General features: G+C 34.0%; 1 pseudogene; it reads left to right on the forward strand.

Moving 5' to 3' along the window:
* Nucleotides 1–2,248: 2,248 nt before the first annotated feature.
* LOC112783935 (cycloartenol synthase-like) lies at nt 2,249–9,637 on the forward strand (annotated as a pseudogene).
* The last annotated feature ends 5,847 nt before the right edge of the window (nt 9,638–15,484 follow it).

Raw genomic sequence — 15,484 nt, forward strand, 5'->3', positions numbered from 1 at the left:
TATGTAGGAATAAGAGTAAGTAGAGGCACAAGGTTAAGAACATAGCTATCAGAACCGAACCGGTAATCAATCTATTCATATGACCGGGTCACTGATTCACTCGGTTAATCCGGTCTTAATTAAAAATATAAAATTATATAAATAAATTAAAATTATGTTTTAAAACTTAAAATTCAAGTCTTTACAAACATGTTAATAGTCAAATATCAATTTTTAGATATAACTAATTATGTAAAAAGAGATAATAAACTAGTCTCTAGTACAAAATACTTTCTCAATTTAAATGAACAAGAGCGATCAAAAGATAACATAATCAATAAATTAAGTCCAAGAGATAATCTCAAAGTCGACATTAATATCTTCATAGAACAAATTTGGAGCTTGATCAACATTTTTATTATTTTAATTTCAGCAACAAACAACACAACAACAATGCTCAACGTTCAGTCGTGATAATCAACAACAAATTCAACTATTCGAGTATTCAACTTTGTTATCCAACAACAAAATTCAACTCAATAATATTATCCAACAATAAGATCAAAGTTTAGTGACCATAATCAACAACAAATTCAACAAATTTAGGTTCGGTAACCATTCTAAAAAACCAAATACAACAACAACCACCACCAGATTCAACAATAATTTTAATTAAAATTTGCTTAGGTTTAACAACTCATAATCAATAACAAATTTAAAAAATTTAGGTTTAGTAACAATTCTAAAAACCAAATACAACAATAACAACCACCATATTCAACAATAATTTTAACTAAAATTTGCTCAGGTTCAATAACAATTCATAATCAACAACAAATTCAACAAATTCAGGTTCAGTAACAATCATTAAAAATCAAATACGACAACAACAACCACCAGATTCAACAACAATTTTAACTAAAATTTGCTCACATTCAACAATAATTCATAATCAACAACAAATTTAGGTTCAGTAACAATTCTAAAAAACCAAATACAACAACAACCATCATATTCAATAATAATTTTAATTAAAATTTGCTCAAGTTCAACAACAATTCATAATCAACAACAAATTCAAGTTCAATAACACTCCCAAAAAATCAAATACAACAACAACAACAACCACCAGATTCAACAACAATTTTAACTAAAATTTGTTCAGGTTCAACAACAATTCATAATCAACAACAAATTCAACAAATTCAGATTCAGTAACAATACTAAAATACCAAATACAACAACAACAACCACCAGATTCAATAACAATTCTAATTAAAATTTGTTCAAGTTCAACAACAATTCTAATTCCATCAAAATTGACACTGAACCAATGAAAGAATAAGGTCGAAGATTCGAAGGGAGTTCACTTGGTTGACTGGTTCTGAGACTGTGACAAGATAAGAAGACAACGACCACCACTACCCAAGGGAGCAGATGCTGCTTGGCTGGTTCCATCTACTTCTGCTGTCGCAAATGCACTGGGCACGAGATTGCGTCAACAAGCTTCAATCTCAGATGAGTGCGAGACCGAGAGAATGACGAGGTGAGACTGAGAGAGTAACAAGGTGAGACCATGAGAGAATAAGAGTGACGACTAAATGGACGGACGAGATGAGGGAAAAGACGAGGGTTGGGGGTTCACCATTCAGGTTAGGCATAGGGTTTCATCAACATACAAAAGGGGGAAATAGGGGGGAGGAATACCCTGAAATGGCATCATTTTCAGGTTAAAAAAAAAGCATGGCCTAGACCGGGTTAAACTAACCAGCCGGATCATCGATTTTACTAAAAATCATCCAGGTCGAACCAGTTTTCACCGGGTCTGATACTTGTCCAGTTCGATGAGTGGCTCGACCCGGCCAGGTGATCAGGCAAACCGGTGGGGTCGAATCAGGTTTGATAACCAACATTCCTCTAATAAATATATTAAAACTTAAATTTTTTTCAAAGCATTAGCTAAACCAAATATTTAATACAAGCATTCATGGCATCATAGACTTATCGTGAGTCACATTTTCAGTGTATGATATTCATATAAGTATTGCATAAGAGGTATCAACAGCAAATAACCACCATCAGAACCAGGTCAGTTTCTACAACCTCGTATGACTTCTTCTTAACCCTGTGGCATCTACTTACTCTTGTTCCTACATACCTTCCGTCACATCCATTTTCTTTTCCATTTTTACCTTCGCATTTGCATTTGCATTTTATCTTTGTCACTTTTAAATTTCTTTCCATTCTTATTTTGTTTAGACCAAAGAAAATGTGAAAGCTTAAGGTTTCCGATGGCAGAAGCCCATGGCTTCGGACACTTAACGATCATGTTGGCTAGCAGATTTGGGAGTTTGATCCTAATCTCGGATCACCGAAAGAGCTCGCTCAGATTGAAGCCGCTCGCAAGAGTTTCCGCAAGAATTGCTTCGAACACAAGCATAGCGCTGATCTCCTCATGTACGTTCAGGTACTCTTTTTCTCTTTTAGGTTAATTTCTATTTAAGTTTTGACAATTTTTCTTTTTTTTTTTTAGTTTAGTTTCTTTCAATTTTTGTTTTTAAAGTCTATCTTTGCGTGTTTGAGTTTGTTTTTTCCTCATTTTCTGATGTCATTGTCGAAGACAATAAAGACAAAATGATTAGTGATTATAATAATGATGATGCTTGGTAAAACCTATAATAGGAATTATAATTGTGATTATAGTCATAATTATAATTGCACCGTGCATTTTTGTATCTTAATTTAATTTGCAAGTTGAGTTGTTCTTGTGTAAAACTGTGCATATTTATTCTTCGAGATTCCAGGACTAATTTGATATTGTTGGTCACTAGCAATTTGTTAAATTTTATTTTTATTTTTATTTTAAATGTGGTGATGCCTTGAGTGATGCATTTTTATGCTTTTTCGATGAATACACTGCTAGTGACTTTGCATTGTTTGTCTCTTTCATGTTTTATGTATCACTCTATTCTTTTGGAATGATCATGTTAAAGTAAATATGTTTTATTTATTTATAATTTATAATTTTTAAATTTCTTTTTATTTTTTATTCTTTTTTATTTTTAAATAAAGTATCAAAAGTTGCAAGAGCATTTGATTAGATTAGTGGTCCCTATTTGAAAAATTTTAAAGATTGGAGTTATCAATGATTCAAACTTTACGTAAAGGAAAAGTGACAGCATATGTTAAGTTTGAATAGGTGGGTCTAGGGTGGTAAGATCATGAGTTGTTTTCTCTATTATATTTGGGTGCAAAACTAATCCTTATGCAGGTGTTTTCTTAGCCTTGTCTACAAAGTTTATTGCTATTGGCATAATAATCCCCTCTTATAGAAATTCTTATTTTAATTATGGTTTTATTTGCTTTTAATCGGTCAAACACTGAGCTAGTTCATTAATTTCTTAGAAAATTGAAGCAAATATTACTATATTGTGTCCTTGTTTTATACTTGTTCCTTCTTCAAACGTGGAAATCAATTCAGAAGTATTTTTTAAATCTTTAAAATGAGAATATTTTAGATAATTATTTTATCATATTATTATACTGGGAGGTTGTATATTATATTTTGTGCTTTGTTATGGTATCAAAGCTATAAGTTTCTGATATCAGAAACTCAATCCTTTTAAGTTTAATGATGTTTCTTATAAAAAGGGCCATTACTTTTCATTCAACCCTCCAGAGTGACGATGGACACTGGACTGGAGTTATGGAGGTCACATGTTGCTTATGCTTGGCTTGATAAGTTTTATTTTGAACAGTTGATCTTTTCTCCTATGTGAAATTTTTTCTTTATTAATTGCTATATTCCACATATTCTGACCTTGAAACGCATGCTTTTTTACAATACTGAAATTTTAGCCTTCAAAATTGTGTTTAAAATTGTCTTTTCTTTGAAATGATAACTGTGGAACTCAGATAATATTTGGGTTAATTCATATATTATGCATATTCTGGCCTTGAAACACATTGTTTTTGACAATACTACAACTTTTGCCTTCAAAATTATGTTTGACATTGTCTTCCCTCTGACCTGATAACTATGAATATGTAATACTGTATGGGATATCCAATCAAACAGATAATTACACTTTCCGTCACTGGAGCACTGAATGTAATCTTAACAGAAGAACATAAAAAAGAAATATTCTGAATCTCTATAATCAACAGGTAAGAGCTTCGTCCTATCCTTTTTCCTAATCTCTGGGCTTGTCCCAAAAATTATTCTCATTAGTTAACTGTAACTACAGAATAAGGATGGTGCATGGGGTTTCAGTATTAAAGGTCTAAGCACCATGTTGTCTTTAATTATGTTGTTCTGAGATTGCTTGGTGAGGGACCTAATGATAGAGGAAGGGACATGGAGAAGGCACATAACTGGATTTAATCACATGAAGGTGTTACTCACATAACATTATGGGGAGGGGGGAAGGGGAATGTGGCTTTCAGTTAAAATCTTAGCCTATCTTTGAGTCTCTTTATTTTTTATTTTAAATTTTCATTATATAAATATTAAGAGGTATACTTGTTTATTTTCTACATTTTGATTATAGGTGCTCGGGTCATGTGAATGATAGGAAATAATTCCATGCCCCTTGAGATATGGCTATTTCCATACTTTCTTCCATTTCATCTAGATTATTGTACTTTATTCTAGTTATTTTTCCATCAGTCTTCTCAAAGAGAATACATGAACTAATGAATGGGTAAAAATATTTTTAACAACTATTCACTTAACTTGTTATCGATGTTAATGAGCTGTTACTTAAATGATAGATTGTCTCCAAGAGTTCATTTTTATTTCATGCTTTACAGTTGAGTGTTTCTTGTTAAGATGTTTACAAATGGATCAAGCTTATGATATGATCAACTTTTGTATATTAGTTAGACTTTTTAACCCAGGAATAGAGCAAATTACCCTATGATAGTGAGAACTCCTTTCAACCTAAACACGAAAGCTGATCTTGTTGCAGGAGAGATACATATATCATTTTCAGTTGAACAAGATGACTTAACATAAAGTTTTACAAAAGAATTCTGATGTAAACTTTGTGTTGGAGTTTATTGTTGTTCAATCTGGAAACCTTTGTGTTGTGATCAAGTACTATATATCATGGTTACTGAATAAAAGGCTGGTATAGTGGTATGTGTTCATGAGTTCATGCGGTATATGCGGTCCTTATTCCTTAAGAATGACTTCTATTATTGATTACTTAATTAGTTGTCTATGTTTATTGTAATTTATTTTTGGGTGAATTATCTTTAACACTGTTTAATGTTATATGTATTTTTTACTTTGAGGTATATTTTTTGTGATGTACAGGAAGGATGTGGTGTCGTTGCCGAATGGTCTATTTGCCCATGTCCTACTTATTTGACAAGAGGTTTGTTGGTTCAGTCATACCAACAGTGTTATCTTTGAGAAAAGAGCTCTATAACACACCATATTATGATATAGACTGGGATAAAGCTCTCAATTTGTGTGCTAAGGTTAGTGATGCTAGTAAGTTGTGAAAACATTTTAAGCCTCTACCCTTAGAATTTTCGTTTGTAGTTAAAAATTGCATGGAAATAGAATCTGCACTTTGTTCCTCGTATTGGCTTCTTTTTCTCGTCAAAATCATATGTTAATTATCTTGTTAAATTAATACCAAAACTTATATCCAAGCAAAACCGGTTACTATTGTTTATGCTCAGATAATACCCATCTACAAACTACAATGGCAACCATCATGTCATTATTATTACTGGCTACTTTGTTTGCCACCCCGTTATCAATCAAGTAATTACTAGGATACTTCTTATATGCTTATCATTGTCCTTAGAATAATGTCATTGTAAACCACCATTATAGCATGTTATCTCCATTTTAAAGCATTGATTCTCCCAAAAGCTTTAACTGATAGGTGATAATGCAATAATAGTTTTTATATATTTAATGTCCTCTATTGTTTGAAATTTGAAATTTTTCTTGGCTTGAAGCTTGAGCAATGCAGAGGCTAATTCCTTTTGTGATGAAATTAAACTGTGTGAAAGAATGTAAGTGAGAAGTGTCAGACTGTTGGAAACTTCGTCAATGGGGCATAGCAAATTAGCATTTGATTTCTAAAATTGCTAACTACCAATTTAATTGTGCTAAAGATAATGTTACAAGAAGATTGTTTTTGTTTTCATGTAGGCAGACTTGTACTATCCTCGTCCATTCATTTAAGATGTTCTTTGGGCCACTTTTACACGAGATCTTGATCCCATTATGATGCATTGGCCTGGAAAAAAGTTGAGAGAAAGGGCTCTAATGACTGTAATGAAGCATATACACTATGAAGATGAGAATACTCGGTATATTTGCATAGGTCCTGTAAACAAGGTAATTCTTGAGAGGGACTTGATTAGCAAAAATACTGACAATTTTTATTCATTTATTTTTGGGGATAAAAATGAAATACTAATTATCTTGTTCATGTTATTCTGCATGGTTCTCAATCAGGTGTTGAATATGCTCTGCTGTTGGATAGAAGATCCAAATTTAGAGGACTTCAAGTTGCATCTTCCAAGGCTTAATGATTATTTGTAGATTGCTGAAGATGGCATGAAAATGTAGGTCCACATATTAGTCAACCTATTCTCTCTTATTAGAGTGATTAGAAGATGTTTTTGATATAATTGGACATATTCACAGATGATTAAGAATGATATAAACTTAAAATTGATATTTATATGGTGCAAAATAATATGTGAAACTATTGTTGCAGCATTATTGAGTATTTCTTAAGGTCATATAATAGTGTCTATTAAAGCTTACATCACAAAATTTACTTGTAACCAATTTTTGTTGCAGGGATACAATGGAAGTCAACTACAAGATGTTGTATTTGCTGTCCAAGCAATTATTTCATCTAACCTCCTTGAAGAATATGGCCAAACTATTAGAAAAGCTCATTCGTTTATTAAAAAATCATATGTAACTTTTACATTTTTATTACTATTATTGCATCGGTTCACCCTTGTTGATCAACATTTTTCTTCTTTTTCTTCCAAAAGATTTTAGAAGATTGTCTAGATGATCTTAATTATTGGTACTGTCACATTTCCAAAGGTGCTTGGCCTTTTTCAACTAAAGATCATGGATGGCCGATATCTGACTGCACATCTGAAGAACTAAAAGTAATTATTGATTGAAAAAAGTAGAAAAAATTGTACTTGTTTAATTTATTCTGGCACTTTGATAAATATGCTACTTTTCAGGCTGCTCTATTACTTTCCAAACTTCACCAAAGATTGCTGGTGAGCCAATCGAAGCAGAGAGGCTATATGATGCTGTTAATATCGTGCTCTCATTGCAGGTAATAGACTCATCATGGCTGAAGCTAGAATATCTGATTCTAAGTAGTTTGAGCAAATAAATCATTGATAGATTGGTAGAAGATCTTCATTTTATCTTTTTCTTTCTTGTAAAAATACCGTATCCTCTCTTTATTTAACCTTTTCTTTCTCATTAATTTGTTCATTTTTCTAACAATTTTTATTTATTTATTTATTTTAAATATCTTGTGTGTCTGACTATGATCCACGGTGTATGAGCAAATAGTTTTCTTAAAATTTGTTGAATCTCTTTGAAAAATCAATGTTATTATCTAGAAATGTATTTATTTATTTATTGAATTTTCTTAACTCTTCAGAATAACGATAGTGGCTTTGCAACATATGAACTCACACGATCATATAGATGGCTGGCAGTAACTTTTTTTTATGAATAATTAGAAATTAGCTTATTTGAATTACACCATGTGAACAATAAAGTATGAAAATCTGCTACAATGTAGTCAATTCTCCCTCTGCCATATTCTCCTAAAACTCATTTCTCAATTCGTCAAGCACATGTATTTGAAGTTATGCCACAAAAGCTAGAACTTTGAAATTATTGTTTGTGAACAAAAATTTTTGGCCTTTCCTCTAGATTTTGGAATTACAGCTGATGAGTTGATCCTGAAAATTTAGGAAGTTAATTTTGGATTAAGATTAGATACATACTTAGATGAATGCTTTCTCTTTTGTCAGATAATAAATCCAGCGGAAACTTTTGGCGATATAGTTATTGATTATTGCTAAGTTGTCAAATGCTTGTTCAGTATAAATTTTTGCATTCCTCTTTCTATCCCTTAACCCATCATTTGAATCTTTTAATATTTCTATGTGTTATGTGCTATAGTTATGTGGAATGTACATTAGCCTCTCTGCAAGCATTGGTATCAGTTTGAAAATTATATCCCATGCATCGCCCAGAAGAAATAAGCTGATGTATTAAAAAATCCACTGTATATATTGAAAGCGTTCAAGCTTCGGATGGTTCATGGTTGGCTACTCTCTTTTTGGAAACCACTATTTTCAATTTTTTTCTATTGATTTCATAGTTAATTTATGCATGTTTTGGTTTCACTCTCTTGCTTTTAGGATGAATGGAACTTTATTAGTTTAGTAGACCTCTAAACCACTCAAATCTGCTTAACAGGTATGGTTCATGGAGAGTTTGCTTTACCTATGCCACATGGTTTGGGATAAATAGGTTGATTGTTGCTGGAAATAGTTACATTGATTCCCCAGCCATCTGCAAAGCTTGTGAATTTCTACTGTCTAAGAAGCTTTCAAATGGTGGCTGGGGAGAGTTATTTGTCTTGTCAAAACAAGATTAATTTTACTATTTTTAAATGCCAATATCATTTATTTTTCTTCTTAAAAATCCCTAAAACTACTACGCATTTTCTGGTGGGAGAATCTTTTCCGAGTAGTGCATTCATAAACATGCTAAAGAAGTTGCCGATATTATAACTTTCTAAGAAGTGTGTAGGAAGGAAAGGAGAGTATAAGACGAAGAATTTTATGAAACTAATACAATTTTGATATAACGTGTTGTATTTTGTTTTTAAGTAACATTCAGTTAGAATATTCTAATACTTTCAGAAATCTAAAGGATGAGAGTTATAGTTATGTTTCTTCCAATGTCTGTTTTTCAAGTGTACTCAAATCTTGAAAACAACAGGGCTCATCTCGTAAACACATTGTGGGCCTTACTGGCTCTCATTACTACCGGACAGGTATATATACAGCAAAATATTTGATACTTTTGTGTTGCTGCCATGGTTTTAAACTTATTATTTTATTATTGCACCAAATCCATTCTTCATTGAGGTAGGATAATTTATCACTTCAAGAGTTTTTAAGAATCTTAAATAGCTTATACATATCCCACCTGTGTTGATGTATGTATTATATAAAACCCATGGCAATGCTTTGTAAATTCATATTACCTTGCATTTGTCTTATCATATAATTTTATATTTCACGTGGAATATAAATGTGTGAACAAGCCAAAATAGATCCAAAATCATCGCACCGTGCAGCCGTATGATAAATTCCCAGATGGACAATAGTAACTATCCACAAGAGGTATTGACTACAAAACCCCATATCTTGCATTCTATATATCATTTAAATTGTTAAAATACTAAAAATAATTAACTAAATCAATGTTTCTTTTCTCTCCTATTACAAAATCATGGGGGTGTTCAACAGGCATTGCATGATCACTTATGCTGCGTATAGAAACATATTCCCTATCTAGGCACTGGGCGAATACTGATGTAATGTGTTGCAGGCTCGTTAATCTTTCTCCATCCGGATGCTGTCTGAATTGTTTCAGTCTAAGATCTAATTTGTTTCCATGATTCCCTTCTTGAACACTTCATGACTAAATTAGTTTAGTAGTGAGCTAAACAAAGAGCTGACTTAGGGAGTATTACAATGTTAAATAAATAGAGTTAACTAAATATAGGATAAGAATATTTTGCCAGAGTTTAGATGTTAGAACAATAATGATACAACGAGAAATTTGACTAAAACATTGGTTGGATGTGGGTTCTTCCATCGGTTAGCCTGAAAGATGCAATTGCAAACTACGCTCCAGTAACAAGATTAGGTTTCGTGTTTAGGTTGAAAGGAGTTCTCACTATCATAGTGCAATTTTCACTATTCCTGGGGTAAAAAGTCCAACTAATATACAAAAAATGATTATATCAGAAACTTGATCCATTTATAAACATCGTAACAAGAAACACTCAACTGTAAAGCATGAAAGAAAAATGAACTCTTGGAGACAATCTATCATTTAAGTAACAGCTCATTAACATCGATAACCACTTAAGTGGATAGTTGTTCCTAAACTAAAAATATTTTTACCCATCCATTAGTTCATGTATTCTCTCTGAGAATATTGATGGATAAACAACTAGAATAAAGCACAATAACCTGGATGAAATGGGAGCAAGTATAGAAGTAGCCAGATCTCAGTGGGCATGGGATTATTTCCTAACCATTCATGTGCCTCGAGCACCTAAAATCAGAAAGTAGAAAATAAACAAGTACACCATATATATTAGTAAAATCATTAAAAATATCATAATATTCATATGATAAAAATTTAAAATAAAAAAATAAAGAGACTCAAAGGTAGGCTATGATTTTAACTGAAAAGTCACATCTTCTCCCATGATGTTATATAAGTAGCATCACCATGTGATTGAATCCAGCTGCATGCCTTCTCCATGTCCCATCCTCCATCATTAGGTTCCTCACCAAGCAATCTCAAAACAACATAATTCAAGACAGATGTAAACATGGTGCTTGGACCTTCAATATGCAAATCCCATCCACCATCCTTGTTCTGTAGTTACAGTTAACTAATGAGAATAATTTCTAGGACAAACCCAAAGATTAGGGGAAAGGATGGGACGAAGCTCTTACCTGTAGATTATAGAGATATCGGCATATTTTCTTTTTATGTTCTTCTGTTAAGACTACATTCGGTGCCCCAGTGACAAAAAATGTAATTATTTATTTGATTGGATATCCCAAACAGAATTACATACCCACAGTTATCAAGTCAGAGGTAAGACAATTGGTGTGCAAAATTATACTTCGTACAACTGAACCAGCAAGTGCACTGGGTCATCCAAGTAATACCTGAGTGAGTCAGGGTCAATCCCATGAGGATTGTTGGCTTGAATTAAGCTGTGGTTATTTTGTAGATCTTAGTCAGGCGGATAGAAAAGTTATTTTTTTGTTTAAAGCGCATAAAATTAAAATAAAGATAACGTTACTCAATTGAAGATGAATGTAATAATAAGAAGATGGTTAAGGCTTTGGAGATGCTTTGTTCTTATGGATTAATTCGGTCTCACTGTCTATGCCAATTGTGAATGATTTCTTCTATGGCAGGCTGTATGTGATCAATGCTTTTCTTGAGAGGTCGCCGATTCTCCTCCAGGCTAAACACCAGGGTTAGTGCGCATCCAGTCTGATTGAGGGTGAGGCTCCTACAGTCCATTCCCCTTGATGATCCTACTCAAAACGTCACAGACAAGGTCAAATCTTCCGGAACAAAGAATGATGCACCTTTGGTTCTAGCCTTTACCATAAGGACCCTAATCTCCCCCATACTTCGGCTGAACTGGTGTCTCGAGAAGTTCCCAACGAAGTCGTGGATTAGCCATCTAAGAGATGTATAATCAAGCTAGTAGTTCATTGATATCCGAAGAAAGACGCTCTTTGAACCCATGTAGAATAGAGATAACCTTGTGCCAGTTCAACTCATTCATAAGGATGAAGAACGAAGATACATCTTAGAAAAGAGAACCAAACACGAATTGAGATAGAACAGTAATGCTTTTATTAATCCATAAAACTCAGTAGAGCTCCTCCCCATAACCTAGGAGGTTTAGAGACTCATACTGATAGAAAAATACAATGAAAAGTTCCAAAAATGCCAGGAGTTCGAATGAGTCTAACAAAAGGGTGATCTTCTCCTTTAAATACTAAACTAATGACTAAGGATTACATAAATATGATAGGCTTAGGCTTGTAGTGCGAAAATCTACTTTCGGGGCCCAGTTGGTGAGTGTTTGGGCTGAGCTTTAGTGTCTCCCACGTGCTAGTAGGACTATAGGGCGTTGAACACTGGCTAGGGGCACCTTTTTAGGCGTTGGACGCTGGTCACTCCTTTGTGGGCATTTGGTGCACGAAATTGTGATATCTGGTAATGGCTCCAAGAACTTGGTGCTCTAATCTCAATTCATAATTTGTCACAACTTCGATACAACTAACCAGCAAGTGCAATGGGTCGTCCAAGTAATAAACCTTACGTGAGTAAGGGTCGATCCCACGGAGATTGTTGGTATGAAGCAAGCTATGGTCACCTTGTAAATCTCAGTCAGGCGGATATAAAATAGTTATGGAGTTTTTGAAAATTAATAATAAAGGAAGGTAAAGATAGAAATACTTATGTAATTCATTGGTGAGAATTTCAGATAAGCGCATGGAGATGCTTTCGTTCCTCTGAACCTCTACTTTCCTGCTGTCTTCATCCAATCAGTCCTACTCCTTTCCATGGCTGGCTTTATGTAAGGATGTCACCGTTGTCAATGGCTACTTTTAATCCTCTCGGGAAAATGGTCCAAATGCTCTGTCACAACACGGCTAATCGTCTGGAGGCATCACCCTTGTCGATGGCTGCATCCTATTCCTCTCTGTGAAAATGGTCCGATGCGCTGTCACTGTATGGCTAATCATCTGGATGTTCTCGATCATACTGGAATAGGATTTACTGTCCTTTTGCGTCTGTCACTACGCCCAGCACTCGCGAGTTTGAAGCTCGTCACAGTCATTCAATCCTCGAATCCTACTCGGAATACCACAGACAAGGTTTAGACTTTCCAGACTCTCATGAATGCCGCCATCAATCTAGCTTATACCACGAAGATTCCGATTAAGAAATCCAAGAGATAATCATTCAGTCGAAGGTAGAACGGAAGTGGTTGTCAGGCACGCGTTCATAGAGAATGATGATAATTGTCACGTTCATCACATTCAGGTTGAAGTGCGAATGAATATCTTAGAAGCGAAATAAGATGAATTGAATAGAAAAACAGTAGTACTTTGCATTAATATTTGAGGAACAGTAGAGCTCCACACCTTAATCTATGGAGTGTAGAAACTCTACCGTTTGAAAATACATAAGTGATGAAGGTCCAGGCATGGTCGGGAGGCCAGCCCTCAAACGTGATCTAAGATAGCATACAACTGATCAAAGATGTCTAATACAATAGTAAAAAGTCCTATTTATAATAAACTAGCTACTAGGGTTTACAGAAATAAGTAATTGATGCATAAATCCACTTCCGGGGCCCACTTAGTGTGTGCTTGGGCTGAGCTTGAAGTCTACACGTGGAGAGGTCATTCTTGGAGTTGAACGCCAGCTTTTGTGCCAGTTTGGGCGTTGAACTCCACTTTGCAACTTGTTTCTGGCGCTGGACGCCAGAATTGGGCAGAGAGCTGGCGTTGAACGCCAGTTTGCGTCATCTAAACTTGGGCAAAGTATGGACTATTATATATTTCTGGAAAGCCCTGGATGTCTACTTTCCAACGCAATTGGAAGCGCGCCATTTTGAGTTCTGTAGCTCCAGAAAATCCACTTTGAGTGCAGGGAGGTCAGAATCCAACAGCATCAGCAGTCCTTCTTCAACCTCTGAATCTGATTTTTGCTCAAGTCCCTCAATTTCAGCCAGAAAATACCTGAAATCACAGAAAAACACACAAACTCATAGTAAAGTCCAAAAATATGAATTTAACATAAAAACTAATGAAAACATCCCTAAAAGTAACTAGATTCTACTAAAAACATACTAAAAACAATGCCAAAAAGCGTATAAATTATCCGCTCATCAACGTTGGACGCCTAGACTGGGGTAGGTGGCTGGCGTTGAATACCAGTTTTGGACCTTTAATTCTGAAGTAAAGTATGGACTATTATACATTTCTGAAAAGCCCTAGAGGTTAGCTTTCCATAGCCGTTGAGAACGCTCCATTTGGACTTTTGTAGCTCCAAAAAAGCTCCTTCGAGTGCACAGAGATCAGATCCTGATAGTATCTGCAGTGCTTTCTTTGCCTTTGAATCAGACTTTTGCTCCAGCTCCTCAATTTCAGCCAGAAAATACCTGAAATTGCATAAAAACATACGAACTCATAATAGAATCTAAAAATGTGAATTGTACACTAAAACCTATGAAAATATAATAAAACTTAAACAAAACCTGCTAAAAACTATATGAAAATGATGCCAAAAAACGTATAAAATATCCGCTCATCAACAATATCAAACATAATTTTGAAGGAAAAAAGCTGCAGTATTGCCAAAAACAATATGTTTCAAGGCCAAAATATGCATAATATAGCAATTAACCCAAACATTATTTGAGTTCCAAAGTTATCGGTTGGAAAGGAAGACAATTTCAAACACTATTTTGAAGGCTGAAGTTTCAGTATTGTCAAAAAGCATGCATTTCAAGGTCAGAATATGTGGAATATAGTAATTAACAGAGAAAATTTTCACACAAGAAAAAAGATCAAATGTTCAAAATAAAACTTACCAAGACAGGCATAAGAAATGTAGGACCTCCATAATCTCCAGGCCAATGTCAATCATCACTTTGGAAGGTTGAATGGAAAGTAATGGCCATTTTTAATGTTCTTGTCACAGTCTCTTCAGTAACATCTTCAATATCTTTCACTCTGACTTTGGGTAAGACTTCACTAATTGGGTCCTATTTTGCCAACTGCAATGTTTTGTAAGAAATATCATTGAACTTAAAAGAATTGAATTTTTGATATTAGAAACTTATAGCTTTGATATCATAACAATGCTAAGCACAACTTTGAACTATGTGACACTGCGATTGATCGGATAAGACGTCGACGACAGAGATGGTGCCATGCTCAAAGCTATAAGATTCTGATATTAGAAATTCAATCTTTTTAAGTTCAATGATGTTTCTTACAAAATATTGTAGTTTGCAAAAACGAACCCAATTAGTGAGGTCTAACCCAAAGTCAGAGTGAAAGATATTGAAGATGTTACTGAAGAGACTATGACAAGAACATTAAAAAGGGTCATTACTTTTCATTCAACCTTCCAGAGTGACGATGGACACTAGCCTAGAGATTACGGAGGTCCCATGTTTCTTATGCCTGGCTTGGTAAGTTTTATTTTGAACACTTGATCTTTTTTCCTGTGTGAAAGCTTTTCTCTGTTAATTGCTATATTCCACATATTCTGACATTGAAACGCATGCTTTTTGACAATACTAAAACTTCAGCCTTTAAAATTGTGTTTGAAATTGTCTTTCCTCCCAACTGATAACTGTGGAACTCAAATAATGTTTGGGTTAATTGCTATATTATACATATTTTGGCCTTGAAACACTGTTTTTTAAAATACTGCAACTTTTTGCCTTTAAAATTATGTTTAACATTGTCTTCCCTCTGACCTGATAATTGTGGATATCTAATACTGTTTAGAATATCCAATCAAACAGATAATTACACTTTCTGTCACTGGGGCACTGAATGCAGTCTTAACAGAAGAACATAAAAAGGACATATGCCGATATCTCTATAATCT

Source organism: Arachis hypogaea, chromosome 20 (genome assembly GCF_003086295.3).
Source record: "Arachis hypogaea cultivar Tifrunner chromosome 20, arahy.Tifrunner.gnm2.J5K5, whole genome shotgun sequence".
NCBI classification, from domain to species: Eukaryota; Viridiplantae; Streptophyta; class Magnoliopsida; order Fabales; family Fabaceae; genus Arachis; species Arachis hypogaea.